This window comes from Gopherus evgoodei, chromosome 5 (assembly GCF_007399415.2).
Source record: "Gopherus evgoodei ecotype Sinaloan lineage chromosome 5, rGopEvg1_v1.p, whole genome shotgun sequence".
Taxonomy (NCBI): domain Eukaryota; kingdom Metazoa; phylum Chordata; order Testudines; family Testudinidae; genus Gopherus; species Gopherus evgoodei.
Window position 1 is genome coordinate 58,411,744 of NC_044326.1, and position 19,696 is coordinate 58,431,439.

The 19,696-nt window shown below is 42.4% G+C and overlaps 1 protein-coding gene across 3 annotated transcripts in view; it reads right to left on the minus strand.

Moving 5' to 3' along the window:
- FGL1 (fibrinogen like 1) overlaps positions 1 to 3,915 on the minus strand; it is a 44,638-nt gene extending 40,723 nt beyond the window's left edge. For 2 of the 3 annotated variants that reach the window (XM_030565384.1, XM_030565382.1), the window contains exon 1: positions 3,837 to 3,915. The gene's annotated coding sequence lies outside the window, so the exon portion shown is untranslated. Of the gene's footprint in view, positions 1 to 1,525; positions 1,615 to 3,836 lie in introns of those variants that run through there. The other variant, XM_030565383.1, reaches the window with a different exon arrangement.
- Positions 3,916 to 19,696: the final 15,781 nt, after the last annotated feature.

Here is a 19,696-nt window from a genome sequence, read left to right on the forward strand (position 1 = left end):
TCTCAGCCTTGACTATTTGTCATAAATTTTCTGAATCATAACCCTAAATTGTTTTCCATGCTGACTAGATATTATTATAGACATTATATTATCTGAATATTTAATTTAAACTCAGAGGACCAAATTCTGCTCTTCTTTACACCAGTGCAACCCTATTTCTGTTTTAATGAAAGCAGAATTTACAAAACCCGCCTATCATTGAACTCTGACATTAATCTGGATTTCAAATACTTTGAACCATGACAAACCTGAGGCACTTTCACATATTTGTGTAGTCATTCTCTTGTTGCAGCTACTCTAGTGTAGAAAGCAGCTGTTGCCACCTGTTGCAATGATTTTCTTTCAGTCATGGGAGATAAGTGACTTAAGAGTACATCAGCTAGCTGAGCAACCTGCACGTGATCTTTGGTTTTCTAGCTTTGACTATCTTGGTCATACTACTTATCCTGCATACAGTTGTGATTAAGCTATATTGTCTAGGACTTGAGGATTGTATTTCTTTCATTTAATAATTCATGTTCATCTGGCATGCACAACTACAGGCATTTATTTTTGTAAACTGTACACTAATCTCCACAGTCCAACTGATTCACAGAGAGTTCACAAATCTGAAGAGCTCGAATGGAGTGTCAATCCTTCAAAGACTGAACATCATTCTAACTAGAGTAACTTCATTTTTTAAAGGGAGTAGCAAACACACTTTAAATAGTGTTGATGCAAAAGCAGACTTTACTCATCAGAGTTCTTTCAGTCAGCCTACACCTCTTACAGTATGTTTGATCTATTGCATGTAAGCTATAGATCAAGTGTAGGAGTTTAGAATTTGTGCAGTTGAGATTGTATATTCTATTCAAATGAAGTAGCCTTTCTATTTAAAAGGTCGCTCATTTTAAATGAAGTCTTTCTTACGGAGAGGTGCACAAGGATTGGAGTTAGAAGCTCACTGGAACACAACGTTGGCTATATCAGCTCTGGCACAGACAAGAGAGGGGTCACTGATATGATATCTGGCCTCTTTGGCTAGCTTCCCTATTTTGTTTATTTCTTCATATTTCAAATACATAAGGTAAATGGGACCACTTGTGAGTCCAGGTTGCAGAATTGGGCACTTAATGTATAATATTAGAGGGGTAGCCGTGTTAGTCTGGATCTGTAAAAGCAGCAAAGAGTTCTGTGGCGCCTTATAGACTAACAGATGTTTTGGAGCATGAGCTTTCGTGGGTGAATACCCACTTCATCGGATGCAAGTAGTGGAAATTTCCACTACTTGCATCTGACGAAGTGGGTATTAGTGGAAATTTCCATTACTTGCATCCGACGAAGTGGGTATTCACCCACGAAAGCTCATGCTCCAAAACGTCTGTTAGTCTATAAGGTGCCACAGGACTCTTTGCTGCTTTTAATGTATCATGCAACTCCTCCCTTTGCACCTAATTAGACCTCCTTTCCAATATAACTTGTAGCAGGACCCTGTACCCCCACAGATTTTTATTAACAAAAAGTCATGGTTCTGGATTAGCTGTACCTCTGTCTCTCGGGTTGGAATCCTGTGATTCACCCCACTTTTAGACTGGGTCTCCAGGTTACAGTACCCTGGTTTATCAACTTTGTTTCCTTAGCTAGCTCAACAAAGTTTGGCACCTGCCCGAAACTTCCTTTCAGGAGTGGTGATCTGTATGAAAATGCAAGTGACAGACACCTTCTTCAGAACAAAGTATAATTTATTTATCCACAGAAACATAACAATCAGAGAGAAAATGGACTGCAAGATAGACTGGAGAGTCTATGGAATGGGTTGGCAACCTCTGGCACGCGGCTCGCCAGGGTAAGCACCTTGGAGGGCCAGGCCAATTTGTTTACCTGCCGTGTTGGCAGGTTAGGCCAATCACAGCTCCCACTGGCTGCGGTTAGCTGCTCCAGGCCAATGGGGGAAGCGGGAAGCCGCGGCCAGCACATCCCTCAGCGTGCACCACTTCCCGCAGCCCCCATTGGCCTGGGATGGTGAGCTGCAGCCAGTGAGAGCTGTGATCGGCTGAACCTGCCGATGCGGCAGGTAAACAAACTGGCCTGGCCCGCCAAGGTGTTTACCCTGGCCAGCCGCGTGCCAGAGATTGCCAACCCCCAGCCTACAAGGACTATCTGTGACTCTGTGGTAAGACTGTTACAGTGATCCAGGAGTTCACATTAGTGAAATTTAATTACAGAAAATACCACCAGTTTGGGGTTTCTGCCCTGTTTTGACAGCCTGCCCTGAGGTAGGCACTCACAATCATGAGCTACTCCAGACAGACATCATGACAGTCTACATCCTCATGCTAATCTCATTGCCTATTTAAACAGTTAAGTTAATTTTACATAGTTACTTAAAACTTAATCAGAAATGTCCTTATAGGATAAAACAATTCATTAAGAGTCTCTCCCTACACTAGGGTAAATAATTACAAATAAAAAAAATTCACATATTAAATCAGCAAAGAAGCCTATTCATTCCAATAAGCTTCTACATTATTAAATAAATAGTCACAGCACAGCTGAAATCAGTCACATGATTTTAGTGAACATTTTTCTGTTACTGACTTTAGTGACTCCAAAGAGATAATATGTGCTGAATAATTATAAAGACGACTTTCCCTCCAACATCAACACTTGCCCATAAAGGAAACAGAAATTGTACACATAGGGACTCTTCTCCTGAAAAACCTTTAAGGTGAATAACAGATCTTACAGATTCGCTGTCATCAGTTTTCCACACACCATGAAGGGCCATAGGTGAAGATAAAAAATTAAAGAAAATTCTTCTCGTCTGAAGACGCAAACTACTACCACTTGACCCAAAGGAGAATCATCTTTAGGTAAAGCAGTATTAAGTCTTATGAGATGTTCTGACATTCTATCCATAAGAGCAAAAATGGTACCCATATACTAGCTAAGACATTATGCGGGGGAGGGGATGTGCATGGCTTTCTGAGAGATTTTAAATCATTTCACTGAAGAAAAAAAAAGCCAGGTAGGTGTCTTTAAAGTTTCTTCTTCCATGCCATCCTTATGCATGCAATTTCCTCCCACTATTTATGCTCAGACTTCCCATCTGTTCAAATTCCTCCTAAAATCACTTATCCTTCAATGTCCTTCAGTGATAATATACCAAACAGACATTAATACCATAAAAAAACTCTACATTGTTAAGTATTGGACTTTCGATTTGTGATTTTGTTTTGGTTTTTCCTGCCTGAATTCTGTAGATTGCCAGCTATGTGGGATTTGCACAGTGTCATCTATGTTTGTACAGTTCCAAGAACATCAATATAATAATAGGCAAGAACCTTCCAGCGAAGTGAAACTCCTTCCAAAAATGTAAACTGGTCAGTATATGACCTTCAGGGAAATTTTTTTATCCTTGCATTCTTAAGAATTATTAAAAGCTAAACCATTCTCACGAACAAGTAAACATTACTTCACTGTTCAAGCTCTGCACTGTTTTATATTAGGTAATAATATCTCTGGAAATGCACCCACTTTTTCTGCAATGCAGTAAATGATTTTAGCCCATTTCAAGGCCTAAAAACAGTCTTGTCATAGTTTATCCATCAATGTATTAAAATATACTTAGGACTACAGATCTTAGTTTAGAGTTTATTGAATAACAACTAAATGTTTTAGCGAAACATCTAGACCCACCCTTAACACAATCACACCATTAGAGATAATTAAAACAATACATTATTGGTTCAAAAATATGTCCATTTTAACTCAGCACTGTAGAAAGCACCCCAAATCCCCGCTTATACCCTCAAGCCCACCTACCAGCTTTACCTTTACTATCTAGAACAACTTACGATTGTTAAATCTTCCTAGCTGATGCAAAGAGTTCCACAGCCTTTCCCAGAGCAAGATTGTTTTTGCTATTGAACTCTGTAGAGTTGAGACTTAGGTCTCTCATGAGTCAGTGAGCAGGAATGTTACTGAGGAGTTGCAAAAAGTGATCAAGACTGTTAACTAAATTGCAACACAGGAAAGAGAAGACTATAATATAGTGCCTAATATATAAATTGAAAATTCATAAAAAAGGAAGGAAGAAGGAAGAAAGAATCCATTCCTTTCAATGGCCCTGATCCAGGAAAGCATTCCTCACCAGGACAGCACTTCAGTCCATGTTTAACATTAAGCACACGCTTAAGTGCTTTCCTGAACGAGGGCCTACATTTGTTAGGCTTCAGAAACACACAAGCATGTTTAACTTCCTGAATCAAGAGACTAGTAAGATTAATTTACAGCTGCTGATAGCAGAGCTGGGAGAGTAACAAATGTATGCAAAAATATACAAACAAAGCAATGTAGAGAGAGCCAAAGGGCCTACAGACAGAGAATTGTGGTTGGTACAAGGCAGGACATTCTAATTATGATGGATAAACACAGGGAACATTTAATATTGTTTTAGTGACATCTTATAGGCACATGAGCCTACTGACTTTGTTGGGACATAGTCATACTACTATGGGCTAATTTAGAGCTGGACAAACATACATGCTTGTTCAGATAAAAAAATTGAATTTATTTTGACTATTGGCACTTCACTTGTTTTCCAAGAACAGCCCATCAAATGAGTGTACTGGTAGGCATGCTTCTGGAAAGAGTAAAGTTTATAAGAAATATTAAGGAATATTGAGGGAAAGCAATTTTGGACTCAAATGTGAATATTTGCACTGGGAATCTAATTTTAAGAATAATACTTACCCATTCAGGGAAGAGAAATCATACCATGTAAGCCACAGGTTCAATTAAAACTAACCAACACAGCTCTAATTTTGAATTGCAAATGTTAAATACCTACAACAAAATGCCCAGGAATGACCTAGATAAAGAATCACTGCGAGAAGATATTCTGCAAATCATTTTAAATAGCAGATAAAGCTGAGGAAATCATGATCTACAAGAACCTACGCAGAAAGAAGACATCTGTTTTTAGAAGGACTCTTTTACCTAGCAGCCAAAAGCATAAAAAGATCTGATGGCTGAAAGCTGAAGCTTGAAAACTTTAGACTGGAAATAATGCACATAATTTTTAATTCAGAGTAATTAACCATTAAAACACCTTACCAAGGGATCCGCCATCACTTGAAGTCTTTAAATTAAGACTGCACATCTTTCTAAAAGATATGCTGTGGTTCCACTGCAAGTTATTGGGCTCAGTGTAGAATTTACTGGGTGAAATTCAATCATCTGTGTTATGCAGGAGGTCAGATTAGATGACTATCACAGGGGTGCCATGAGGATAAATACATCCAGTATTGTGAGGTGCTTAGATACTGTGGAAATGAGAGACTTATAAGTACCAGAGAATAAAAGAACATAATAATCCTTTCTTATCTTGAGATGGGGTTAGGGCCCAGATCCTCAAAGGTATTTAGGTGTCTAATTCCCTCAGATGGGAGTTAGGCCCCTAAATATCTTTGAGGATCTAGTCCTAGCCTCTCAACTAGTGTAAATTGGCTAAACTCCATTGACTTCAGTGGGGCTATGCCAGTTTACCCAGCTAATGATCTGGCCACCCAAGTCTACGAATAAGCTGCTCTTACAACCAGACATGAGGGAAAATTTGTCAAACACAGTGAATTACTCACTCATCTCTCAGCTCATTTCTTAAAAACAATTATAAAAATTATATCGCTGTTGCTCACTTCTATAATAAATCTCATCAAACTTTAAACTTCCCATGTGCATGGTGACATCAGTGAGATGCTGTGAATTGACAGTCAACTTCAAGGCTAATAGAACTTTAAAAAGCCACCTATTTTCTTACATCAATGTTTAAAAGAAATTACTTCAGTCAAAGAAAGCGGAGGGTCTTTCTTCATCTTATGAGCCTTTTTAGCTGTGCTGCTGCTGCAGCAGTATTTTATCTGGCAGAATTTCAAGAGCTTGTAAAATCAATACATCCAAGATAATGTGTTCATAAAATCAGCCATTTGTCACTCAAACTCAAAAGAGGCTGCAAGCAGACAAGAATTTGTTAGGTAAACTGAATTGTTAAGAGTTCTATTTTTTTCCTGATAAGCTATAAGGCAAGTGCTAAGCACCATTTATAAAAAGTGGAGCTTCATCTCTTCTTATGTGGCAGACTCTTAGCCTGGAAAGTTTCAAATCACCTTCAGCTGTCATGTAAAAACATGGAAGGGTCAAAGATTGTACAAGCATGAAATGGTAGCTCTGTGCATGCCAAAATTTACTTTCACTCCATCTGTTATGAATTAATTTGTTTACACGATTCATGGCTGGTTTTTTCTGATTTTTTTTTTCTGGTTTGTGGAATGTCCAGAATAAAGAAAACATGTAATGGACTTGATTCTAAAGTCAGCTAAAACCACATTTTAAATTGTGTCCCAAGGACATACAGTATTATACACCCAGCAAGAGGATACTCGAATGGTCTTACTCGCATATGCTGAGCCAGTAACAAACATGCCTTTATAGGAAGTGGCTAGAATGTTTGGTAGTTTAGCCGAAATAATATTTTTAAATTATTTTTTACTCTGGATGCTGAAATCTGATTAATCAAAGCAAAAAGATCTTTGTCTTTCCTAAATACTTTTGTACACTTTTATTAATGTATTTTTTTAGTATTTCACATCATTAATGATTTGTTGCTTCTATCACTTTTATGTAGTAATCATATCTTGAAAAAGATAATTTATTTACAACTGATACAGCACATCATTGAAATCAGAGACCTGCCAGCCTCAGCTTTGTAATTTTTTCCTATTAACTTAAAATCATTGTGAGTCCAATTTTAAAAAACAGCCTTTAAGTTTTGCATGTACGAACTAGATTAGAGAATGACTAAAACATTAACCTTGCATGTTTAAAACCCTGTTAAGATCATTATCACAACAAAGAAGCTGCTATTTAACAGAATAATATTGTATTTCAACATCATAAATGTATTTCATGAATAAAAGCACATATATGCTTTGAGCTTAGGCATAGCGGATAGACATGTTAAAAGGCAGTCTCACTTTTACACAAGACAGACCCAAATTCAGTCCTGATGTAAGTTGTACAACTCTACTGACTTCAGCAAAATTGCTCTAGCTCAGTGGTTCTCAGACTTACTTGATCGGGCCCCCCTTCTTTGTGTCTGTAGTCATTTACGCCACCCCCTCCAAGTACATATATTACCACTCAGCTCTGAAGGCAGAACAGAAAGCAGCAGTTGCTGGCTGGGCACTCAGCTCTGAAGGCAGAACAGAAAGCAGCAGTTCCTGGCTGGGCACTCAGCTCTGAAGGCAGTGCCGTGCCAGCAGCAGCACAGAAGTAAGGGTTGCGCCCCATTGTCCCTTTACTTCTGTGCTGCTGCTGGCAGCCTGGGACTGACAGCTGGAGTCTCGCTGCCTCCAGATGAGGCATTGGGGAGTGGGGGAAGGAGAGCCCTGAGCTCAAAGTGTCTTCTGGTGAGCGATTGAAGGGAGAGGGAAGGAGAGCCCAAGCCTGGGCTGCCTACCACTGAGGGAGTGGGGTTGGGTGGGAAGGAGAGACCATGCTTGGGTGGCAGGATTCTAGCTGTCAGCCCCAGCCTGGTGGGGCTCTGACTGTCCCCTTTATTCCCACCTATCATAACCTTAGTCCCAGATTTGGACCTTAGCGTCCAAAATATGGGGGTTAGCATGAAAACCTCCAAGCTTAGTCACCAGCTTGGACCTGGTACTTGCTGCCACCACCCAAAAAATTAGAGTGTTTTGGGGCACTCTGGTCCCCCAGAAAAACCTTCCCTGGGGACCCCAAGACCCAAATCCCTTGAGTCTCACAACAAAGGGAAATAATCCTTTTTCCCTTCCCCCCTCCAGGTGCTCCTGGAGAGATACACAGACACAAGCTCTGTGAATCCCAACAGAGTGACTCCCCCTCTCTGTTCCCAGTCCTGGAACAAAAAGTACTTTCCTCTTCACCCAGAGGGAATGCAAAATCAGGCTAGCCACTTCAACACACACAGATCTCCCCTGATTTCTTCCTCCCACCAATTCCCTGGTGAGTACAGACTCAATTTCCCTGAAGTAAAGAAAAACTCCAACAGGTCTTAAAAGAAAGCTTTATATAAAAAGAAAGAAAAAATACAAATGGTCTCTCTGTATTAAGATGACACAATACAGGGCAATTTCTTAAAAGAATATTGAATAAACAGCCTTATTCAAAAAGAATACAAATCAAAGCACTCCAGCACTTATATTCATGCAAATATCAAAGAAAAGAAACCATATAACTTACTATCTGATCTCTTTGTCCTTACACTTAGAAACAGAAGATTAGAAAACAGAACTACTTCTCCAAAGCTCAGAGAAAGCAGGCAGCCAGAAAACAAAGACCTCAGACACACAATTCCCTCCACCCAAAGTTGAAAAAATCCGGTTTCCTGATTGGTCCTCTGGTCAGGTGCTCCAGGTGAAAGAGACATTAACCCTTAGCTATCTGTTTATGACACGCCCCCCAAATTGCAGACAGTGGGGAAGCTCACTGGCGGCGATTTCCTTCTAGAACTTGAAAATAAACAGATTAATACAACACATGCACCTTTACATATACTACTAAGTATAAAACTAACAGACTTTTACATTTTAAGAACACTTTTTAACTACTGGATTCTGGGAAACTCTGACGGGAGAGTGCATCAGCAACTTTGTTAGAAGCTCCTGTGATGTGTTGAATTTCAAAATCAAAATCTTGGAGAGCTAAACTCCAACGAAGAAGTTTCTTGTTGTTCCCCTTGGCAGTATGAAGCCACTTTAGTGCAGCATGGTCAGTTTGTAGTTTGAACCGCCGTCCCCAAACATATGGGCGTAGCTTTTCCAGGGCGTACACAATGGCATAGCATTCCTTTTCACTGACTGAACAGTGACTTTCCCTCTCAGACAGTTTCTTGCTGAGAAACACGACAGGATGGAAGTTGTGATCTGTTGCTTCCTGCATGAGCACTGCTCCTATACCACGCTCAGATGCATCTGTGGTTACTAGGAATGGCTTGTCAAAGTCCGGGGCCCTGAGCACAGGGTCAGACATGAGCATCGCCTTAAGCTGGGTAAAGGCCTTTTGACACTCATCAGTCCACTTAACGGCATTTGGCTGGGTCTTTTTGGTCAGGTCGGTCAACGGGGCAGCGATTTGGCTGTAGTGTGGTACAAATCGCCTGTAGTATCCGGCCAAGCCTAAGAAGGATTGGACCTGTTTCTTTGACCTTGGGACAGGCCACTTTTGGATAGCATCCACTTTGGCCTGTAGGGGGTTCATGGTTCCTCGACCCACCTGGTGCCCCAGGTAAGTCACTCTGTTTTGGCCTATTTGACACTTTTTGGCCTTAACAGTTAGTCCTGCCTGCCTGATGCGCTCAAAGACCTTTTCCAGGTGTAGTAGGTGTTCGGGCCAGGAGTCTGAAAAAATGGCCACATCATCGAGGTAGGCAACTGCAAATTCTCCCAGTCCAGCTAGTAGACCATCTACCAGCCTCTGGAAGGTGGCGGGTGCATTTCGAAGGCCGAAAGGAAGGACATTAAATTCACACACCCCCGCATGGGTGACGAATGCTGACCTCTCCTTGGCAGGTTCATCTAGCGGTACTTGCCAGTACCCCTTGGTTAAGTCTATTGTAGAGATGAACTGGGCACGTCCCAACTTTTCCAATAGCTCATCGGTACGTGGCATTGGATAGTTGTCCGGACGAGTTACCGCATTTAGCTTACGGTAGTCCACGCAAAAGCGTATTTCCCCATCTGGTTTGGGTATCAGAACCACTGGAGATGCCCATGCACTGGTAGATGAGCGGATTATACCCATCTGTAGCATGTTCTGGATCTCCCGTTCTATAGCAGCTTGGGCATGAGGAGACACCCGGTAGGGTGGGGTTCTGATTGGGTGAGCATTACCTGTATCAATGGAGTGGTATGCCCGTTCAGTCCGTCCTGGGGTGGCTGAGAACAATGGGGCGAAGCTAGTGCACAGCTCCTTGATTTGTTGCCGCTGCAGACGTTCCAGGGTGGTTGAGAGGTTCACCTCTTCCACGCCACCGTCTTTTTTTCCGTCGTAGTAGACACCGTCAGGCCACTCAGCATCATCTCCCTGAACTGTAAACTGACAAACCTGTAAGTCTCTGGAATAGAAAGGCTTGAGAGAATTAACATGGTACACTTTAGGCTTTAGTGAGGAATTGGGAAATGCTATGAGGTAGTTTACAGCTCCCAGGCGCTCTTGGACCGTGAATGGCCCTTCCCATGATGCTTCCATCTTATGGGCCTGTTGCGCCTTCAAGACCATAACCTGGTCTCCTACCTTGAAGGAACGTTCTCTGGCATGTCTGTCATACCAGGCCTTTTGCTCTTCCTGAGCATCCTTTAGGTTCTCTCTAGCAAGGGCTAAAGAGTGTTGGAGGATGCTTTGTAGGTTGCTTACAAAGTCCAGAATGTTAGTTCCTGGAGAAGGCGTAAACCCCTCCCATTGCTGCTTCACCAACTGTAATGGCCCCTTAACCTCGTGACCATACACAAGTTCAAATGGTGAAAACCCTAAACTGGGATGTGGTACAGCCCTGTAGGCAAACAGCAACTGCTGCAACACTAGGTCCCAATTATTGGAGAATTCGTTGATGAATTTTCGTATCATGGCCCCCAAAGTTCCATTGAACCTTTCCACCAGGCCATTGGTTTGATGGTGGTACGGGGTGGCAACCAAGTGATTCACCCCATGAGTTTCCCACAGTTTTTCCATGGTCCCTGCCAGGAAATTAGACCCTGAATCTGTAAGGATGTCGGAGGGCCAACCTACCCTGGCAAAGATGTCTGTTAGGGCCAGGCACACAGTGTTAGCCCTGGTGTTGCCTAGAGCTACTGCTTCCGGCCATCGGGTAGCAAAGTCCACTAAAGTTAGTACGTACTGCTTTCCTCTGGGTGTCTTTTTTGGGAAAGGGCCCAGAATATCCACAGCTACTCGCTGAAATGGGACTTCAATTATGGGGAGTGGCTGGAGAGGGGCCTTGACCTGGTCTTGAGGCTTACCCACTCTTTGGCATACCTCACAAGACCGGACATACTTGGCAACATCCTTGCCCATCCCCTCCCAGTGGAAGGACTTCCCCAACCGGTCCTTGGTTCTGTTCACCCCAGCATGGCCACTGGGATGATCATGGGCTAAGCTTAAGAGCTTCCCCCGGTACTTAGTTGGAACCACCAACTGTTTTTGCGGCTGCCATTCTTCCCGGTGTCCACCAGAAAGAATTTCCTTGTATAAAAGTCCTTGGTCTATAATAAACCTGGATCGATTAGAAGAGCTGAGAGGCGGTGGGGCGCTCCGTGCCGCCGCCCACGCTTTCTGAAGGCTGTCATCTGCTTCCTGCTCAGTCTGGAACTGTTCCCTTGAGGCTGGGGTCACCAGTTCTTCCTCAGACTGTGGACTTGGGCTTGGTCCCTCTGAAAGCGATGTAGGTGATGGGGTTGTTTCCGTTGCTGGTGAACCGCTCTCCGCTGGTGCACCTGAGGGTATTTCAGGCTCTGGCTGAGCCTTTTGGGTATGGCTGTCTTGTGCTTCTGCCAGTTCTGGCTCGCTGGCGCCCTCTGGTGTTGAGTTTGAAGATGTGGTTGCACTTGCTGGTGCTGGTTGCTGTTCCAGTTCCGGGCCTGGGACTGGAGATGCTGTGGCTGTTTCAGTGGTAGGCATGGAATCCGGGTCCACTACCTCTGTCTGGGTCTCTGGTAACACAGACGGGGCCTCTGTGGACTGCTCAGGAACAGGAATGGGTCTGGAAGCTTGCCTGGTTTGGCTACGGGTAACCATTCCCATTCTCTTGGCCCGTCTCACCTGGTTGGCCAAGTCTTCCCCCAGTAGCATGGGGATAGGATAATTGTCATAGACTGCAAAAGTCCACATTCCTGACCAGCCTTTGTACTGGACAGGCAGTTGAGCTGTAGGCAAGTCTACAGCTTGTGACATGAAGGGGTAAATTGTAACTTTGGCCTTTGGGTTGATGAATTTGGGGTCAACGAAGGATTGGTGGATAGCTGACACTTGTGCCCCCGTGTCTCTCCACGCAGTAACCTTCTTTCCGCCCACTCTCAAATTTTCCCTTCGCTCCAAGGGTATTTGAGAGGCATCCGGGCCTGGGGATCTTTGGTGTGATGGTGGTGTAATGAATTGCACTCGCATGGTGTTCTTGGGACAGTTGGCCTTGATATGTCCCAGTTCATTACACTTAAAGCATCTTCCATCTGATGGGTCACTGGGCCGAGGTGAGTTACTGGAGACTGGTGAGGTGGAAGGGTAGGGTGTCTGTGGCTTTACTTGGGTGGTATGTGGGGTCTTTGGCTGTCCTCGGTTGTAGGGTTTATGGTCTGTGTGCCCCCTGTGGTAATCGTTCCCCTTGACAGTAGCTTTCTTGCTTTCTGCCAGTTCCATCCATTTGGCTCCAATCTCCCCCGCCTCAGCGATATCTTTGGGTTTTCCATCTTGTATGTACCGTGTGATGTCTTCAGGAACACCATCCAAGAACTGCTCCATTTGTATGAGGAGGTTCAGTTCTTCCAAGGTTTGAATGTTGTTTCCTGTTATCCAGGCCTCATAGTTTTTTGCAATGTAGTAGGCGTGTTTGGGAAATGACACCTCTGGTTTCCACTTTTGGGTTCTAAAGCGCCGACGGGCATGATCTGGGGTTATCCCCATCCTGTATCTGGCCTTGGTTTGAAAAAGTTTATAGTCATTCATTTGCTGCTTAGGCATTTCAGCTGCCACCTCTGCTAAAGGTCCACTGAGTTGTGGCCTTAATTCTACCATGTACTGGTCTTCGGGGATGCTGTACCCAAGACAGGCTCTTTCAAAATTTTCCAAGAAGGCCTCGGTGTCATCACCTGCCTTGTAGGTGGGAAATTTCCTGTGCTGTGGAGCAATAATTGGCGCCGGGTTGTTAGGGTTGGCTGGCACATGCAGCCCAGCTTTTGCCAAGCCCAGTTCATGCTTTCTCTGTTTTTCCTTCTCTTCATTTTCTTTTTGTTGTTTTTCCATTTCTTTTTGTTGTTTTTCCATTTCTCGGCGGTGGGCCACCTCTTCTTCTCCTAGTTTTCTTTTGTGTGCTGCCTCTTTGGCCGCCTGTTCTCTTTGGAAGGCTGCCAGTTTGATGCTTTCTTCCTTTTCTTTCAGCTCCATCTCTTTTTGTTTTATTTCTAGTTCCTGTTTGTGTTTTTCCATCTCTCGCCTGTGTCCAGCTTCTTTGAAGTGCCCTTCAGCCTCCATTTTTGTCCTGGTAGACATGGTTCCTGTTTTCTTGTGTTGGGGTGCCCTCCGGTGTTTCTCTTCTGAACTGCAGGCTCTGTTGCCTCCTGAAGTCTGCCTAGCAACAGTGCCTTTAGCTAATCTTCAATGTTAAGTAAACCTGAAAAACCACTTTATTTGCATTTATATAGTGCTGGTATGACTCTCAATGGGAGTGCTATTGTGTGACAAAAGACTCGTGATAGCCCTTAACGACTTCTTGCTTAACATGCAAGCCACAAACTGCCAGAGAGAGCAGAAAAAAAAATTCTCTCTGGTTCCCTTTTAAAACCAAACTGTTTCTCTCTGCTAAAAAGCCCTTAGCAGAGAAAAGAAAAATATAATCTTCCTACTGACTTCTGGATTCTGTCTAGATCCCACCACTGCTACACCATATCATAACCTTAGTCCCAGATTTGGACCTTAGCGTCCAAAATATGGGGGTTAGCATGAAAACCTCCAAGCTTAGTCACCAGCTTGGACCTGGTACTTGCTGCCACCACCCAAAAAATTAGAGTGTTTTGGGGCACTCTGGTCCCCCAGAAAAACCTTCCCTGGGGACCCCAAGACCCAAATCCCTTGAGTCTCACAACAAAGGGAAATAATCCTTTTTCCCTTCCCCCCTCCAGGTGCTCCTGGAGAGATACACAGACACAAGCTCTGTGAATCCCAACAGAATGACTCCCCCTCTCTGTTCCCAGTCCTGGAACAAAAAGTACTTTCCTCTTCACCCAGAGGGAATGCAAAATCAGGCTAGCCACTTCAACACACACAGATCTCCCCTGATTTCCTCCTCCCACCAATTCCCTGGTGAGTACAGACTCAATTTCCCTGAAGTAAAGAAAAACTCCAACAGGTCTTAAAAGAAAGCTTTATATAAAAAGAAAGAAAAAATACAAATGGTCTCTCTGTATTAAGATGACACAATACAGGGCAATTTCTTAAAAGAATATTGAATAAACAGCCTTATTCAAAAAGAATACAAATCAAAGCACTCCAGCACTTATATTCATGCAAATACCAAAGAAAAGAAACCATATAACTTACTATCTGATCTCTTTGTCCTTACACTTAGAAACAGAAGATTAGAAAACAGAACTACTTCTCCAAAGCTCAGAGAAAGCAGGCAGCCAGAAAACAAAGACCTCAGACACACAATTCCCTCCACCCAAAGTTGAAAAAATCCGGTTTCCTGATTGGTCCTCTGGTCAGGTGCTCCAGGTGAAAGAGACATTAACCCTTAGCTATCTGTTTATGACACCACCTCCCAGGTATTTACGACTTTTCTGCATGAGACCTATCCAACCAGGGCTGACAGCCAGAGCTCTTCAATAATAATAATAAAAAGAAAGCACACTGCTCATGCCTCCTTTGGGAGGCCCGCTCCACAGTTTCAGAACTGCTGCTCTAGCTTGTACAAGGACTCATTTTGAGTCATCATATATAATATGCCACCCTGTCATTCAACAGTTAGAGTGACTAGAAACTCAAAGTCCTTTATATGTGACCAAAAATACCTAACAATTAGATTGTTAGTAAAATGCAGATATATTTTTTAAATTGCTAAATAAAGTTAACATCTCTTTATACTCCATATGGTATTTTGGAGTCATATTTATGAAAAACAGCATACTTTGAAAAAACATATTTTTTTCCTTTTAGGGCTGATCTACTCACAGTTTATGTAACAATTTAAATAGAATTCATGTTAGTTAAGTGGGAGTTGTTCCCTTATGTGGAGATTCTGAAACTGATTTACATACAGGGGGGTTGTAGCAATTTAACTAAATCAGCTACAAAACAAACTAAACTGTAAGGCACTCTTGCTGGTGCACAAAGTGTGTGTAGACTATCTCTCATTCCTGCTGAACTGAAAGTGAAATGTGAAATGGCTTGAAAGTGCACAAAGCCAACAGAAACAAATAATGGGCCAAATTTAAAAGTGGTTTAAGTTATATCAGTATGTGGGTGAAAATAAGTGTTAATTCATATGCGGAGGTGAAAGGGTGGTAGTTGTGCCAGAAAAAAAACAACAACAGGAGAGCGTAAAAAGGTATAACATAAAGCACCCACCAGTTCTGTCTTACTGCCGTTGCATGCCTGCTCTTCCATCCCTACATTTTGGAATTTATACTTATTTAGTGACATATCCACTTACTCAGCAGCATAGTAGTTATCCCATAATTTATCTCACCATTAAATTTGGCCCATAGTCTTTGTTAAGTTAAATAGTGGCATCACTGCAAAAACTCATATGTTACATATCTCCCTGGAGATCAAATCCATACTTCTTACAGCTGAATACTGGCTTCCTTGGGTAGAATTCTTTCAGAAATGGAATGAGTTGTTTCCCCTTCATTTTAATTTAGGGCTCTCCCTTTAGCCAGTATTCAAGAAGTAGCAAGTGGTTTCCATTAGAAGGAGAAACTGATGATAGAGTCAGGTATTATTTACCAAGAATGTACATCAAGTCCTGTTTTCCTCAACATGGTAGGAATGAAACACTCCAAGACAGTTTTTGCTCATACTTCCACGTCTCTTCTTAGTGAGAACTTTAACAAAAAGCTCTCTTAGGTTTTTCTCAGGGTCATGCTACAAGTACTTCTCTGGCTGTCTCTGGAGTTTCCTTGCTGCCTTCCCTGGATGGTTCCATGGTGTTACCGATTCTTCTCTCTCCCTCATTCGCATAGCTCTGTCAAACTATATGTACACTCCAACGCCCACCTCGTGTTTGTATTCAGACCTCAAGGAAAACCAGTCAGACTGCATGACTTAATGCCTATTCCAGCCTCGCACATGGCCGGCGTTTTAGCCAGTGGCTCCTATTGTTTCAGATGTCTATTCCATAAAGAATCTTAATTGCTTTTTACATTTATTCTGAATGAAGGGCAGCTGTTACAGCCATCACTTTCAATGAGGATTAATCAAACCCCAGTGCCAACAGGTTATAATAGTGTCTCCAGGTAGTACCATAATGGGAATCACACTTAGAACTGTCTCCCTGCTTTTTTCTACCTCTATTATTGCTGTCTGGGACATGTATATGCCTCTTCAGTTGGAAGTGGAGGCAGGCAGGAATGTTGACTAGGTCCAACTATGCTACTCACCTCCTTTGCCTCACCAGTGGTCTATGGATTTGATGGACATTCAGGTAAATGGTTGCAATTACAGGGCTATCTGTATGGGTTTAAGGTACAGTTATTTGAAAGTCTATATACAATAATTAGAGACTGATCCAAGGTGCAAATTTTGAATCTGACTGCTGATGTGAACTTTCTCAAAGTGTAAGGGTGTTTGGATCTATGGTTTTGATTAAGGTTTATCTCTAATTATAATAATAAATTGGCCTTGTGAAAGAAGGTGTTTGATTATCTAGGGAAGATACCTACCATGTAGCTATCTGGAGCCCAATTCACCATTGTCCTGCACCTTCTTAACTATACACATACTTAAATGTTTTTGTGGATCGGGGCTAGAGTGCCCATGCCTTCTAAGACTGAAACTTTTAACCTCGTCCTAGGTAAAGCAATTGACATAGAAAGTCTTCCCTGTGAAAAGAAGTCTAATCTAATGTTTTCCCTGGAAGAGGGGGATTTACATGTGAATTTTTTATATGTTAATGTTGCCAATGAAAATATTATCTACATTGTTTTGCTCTGCTAGATATAGCAAAAAAGGGCTATGTCTACTTTTTGAAAAAATGCTAATTAGTACTTTTTATTTTCTTTGCTTGAAAACTCGCTTGTAGATATGATGGAAACTATTTATCAAGTAATTCCAGAATTATAATTTGACTGTATTTTCAGCTTTAAGTCTTACTTTCTTTCAAATTTTCTAGAAAAATTCTCCCTTCTACTAATAATTTCCCTTCAAATTTTAAGAAGAATGAGAATTTTTATTTTAGGGGACAGAAATTAGCATTAGAATAGAGTCCTGTTGCAACCTTAACTATGGAGTGGTTGCAGTCTCTTCATAACATCAGAACTGAGCACACTGTAGCCGTAGCCCCACTGAGTGAAGAAATATGGCAAAGTAATTTGGAAATTAAGTGTATGTCATCAAAACATGCCAGTGCAGTTCAACAAAGGACAGTATGAAGTAAGCAATTATGTTAGAAATGTGTCAGTAATATTTAGATTATAAATCTAATTAAAACATGTCAAAGCCACCCTAAGTTTTATGTCCATGTGTTCACTATTTTAAATTTGAATTACAAATATGAGATTCATTACTACAAGTATTTGTTCATTTTTAAAAACTGATTTATAAAAGCAACCACACACTTTAAGAATAATTGTTCAGGCTCTCTTGGGTAAGAGGACCTAAAATATCTTTCCCCAACAATGGAAGATGAACAAGTAAATTATAAATATCAATAGGAGGTAGCTTTTGAAGGCCATTGGGGAGTAAAATGCAAATAAAATATCTGGATATGAGTAACACATTACATGAAATTTGAGTGCATGCAGTATTTTATAAAAGTGAAAGTTACTGAACTGGTTAAATGGTACCCCATTGCTTCACATTTACCCACTGTGACGTGTGGCTCAGTATTGCATGCTTTATTGCTTCAGTAAAGTATGCAGTATCGCACCACAAAGTTAATTTCCATGGAACTTTGTGAAATTACTTAACTCTGCATTGCTACGTGACATTTTGACAACTTAATACAGAAAGTCAATATGCATCTCCAGGGTGTGAGCCCAAGACAACGTAACTGCTAAAGAGAACATGTTTATTTTCAATCAGATGTACTCTTTAGTGGTCCACATTTTGGCAGATTGCTTCCGTATTAAAATAGGAGCACATATGGAAGTATTCAACATAGGTTTATCTGCTAAATACTTTAATGCTGACATATTTTTGGATGTAAATCAAAGCCATAAAGTGTAAAGAAAGCAATTAGTCCATGGGGCTCATGAAATGGGCAGGAATGGCTCCTATCAGATGATCTTTTAATTTTCCAATTTTAAAATAGTCCCCTTAATGCTTTCTTTTTAGAACGGAATCTCAAATGTTGGAACGCTCTCTTTTTGCTATCTATAATAATGCAGAAAGAATAGAAATTGAGAATTCCCTAATTAATTTAGCTTCAAAGTGGACTGAATAAAAACAGGGACAAAATCATATGAACACTTGACTTTGATCATTTCTTCCTGGGGTATATTAGTTTTTGTTTTGTTTCTTTCATTGTATAGTTCTTGGTTTGGGGTCAGGGAGGAAATTTGTGTGGCTTTTACAAATTAACAATTCTCTCTCTCTCTCTTTTTGTTTTTCTTTTCTGTTTCCATTTAGTACATTTCTACATTGCTATTTCAGATAGCTAGAGAATGTGAACATGGCTAGATCAGTGGTTCTCAACATGCGGCCCATAGGCCACTTGCAGCCCAGTCAGCATACAGATGTGGCTTATGTGACATCCATGGGGCCATATGTAGGGTGGAGTGGGAGGGTCATTTGCCCAGGGCACAGAGCTGGTAGGGGGGTGCAAAAATGGGGCTATGCAGGATCGGGCCCAGCAGCATCAGTAGGAAGCCAGGGTGCTCAGTGCCCACCCACTCCACGGGATCATGGGTCCAGCAGCCCTGGCTAGAGTAGGCTCCCAGCACTAGGACTGCAGAGGCAGATGGGCAGAGCGGGCTGCACTGCTCAGCTACGGGCAGCTGAGGTAGGAGACCAGTGGGCGTGGAAACTGGGTGGAGTGGGCTAGGGCGCAGGGTAGGGTTGCCAACTTTCTAATTGCACAATTTGAAGATCCTTGCTTCGCCCCTTCCTTAAGGCCCCACCCCTTCTCCGAGGCCCTGCCCCCCACTCACTCCACCCTCCTTTCCTCTGTAGGGTTGCCAACCCTCCAGGATTATCCTGGAATCTCCAGGAATTAAAGATTAAGCTTTAATTGAAGATTATGTCATCTGATTAAACTTCCAGGAATATGTCCAACCAAAGATGGCAACCCTATTCTTCCATCACTTGCTCTCTCCCAACCTCACTCACTTTCATGGGCTGGGGCAGGGGGTTAGGGTGCAGGAGGGGGTGAGGGCTCCGGCTGGGGGTGCAGGCTCTGGGGTGGGGCCAGGGATGAGTGCAGGAGGGGGCCAAGGGATTCAGAGTGTGGGAAAGGGTTCTTAACTGGGGTAGGAGGTTGGGATGTGGGAGGAGGTACCCTCTGGTTGGAGGTGTGGGCTTTGGGTTGGGGCTGAGGCTGAGTGGTTTGGGATGCATGAGGGGGCTCAGAGCTGGAATAGAAGGTTGGGGTGCAGGAAGGGTGTCAAGGCTGAATCCACACTCTGTCACTCCAAGTGCAGAAGGTGGGGACCTGCAAGGATTCTCAAAATTAATACTTGCCACTTCAGGCTTGTATAAAACTACCAAGGTTACAACTTTTCTCTGACCTTGGCTTGGTAAATGCTGCCAGCATCCA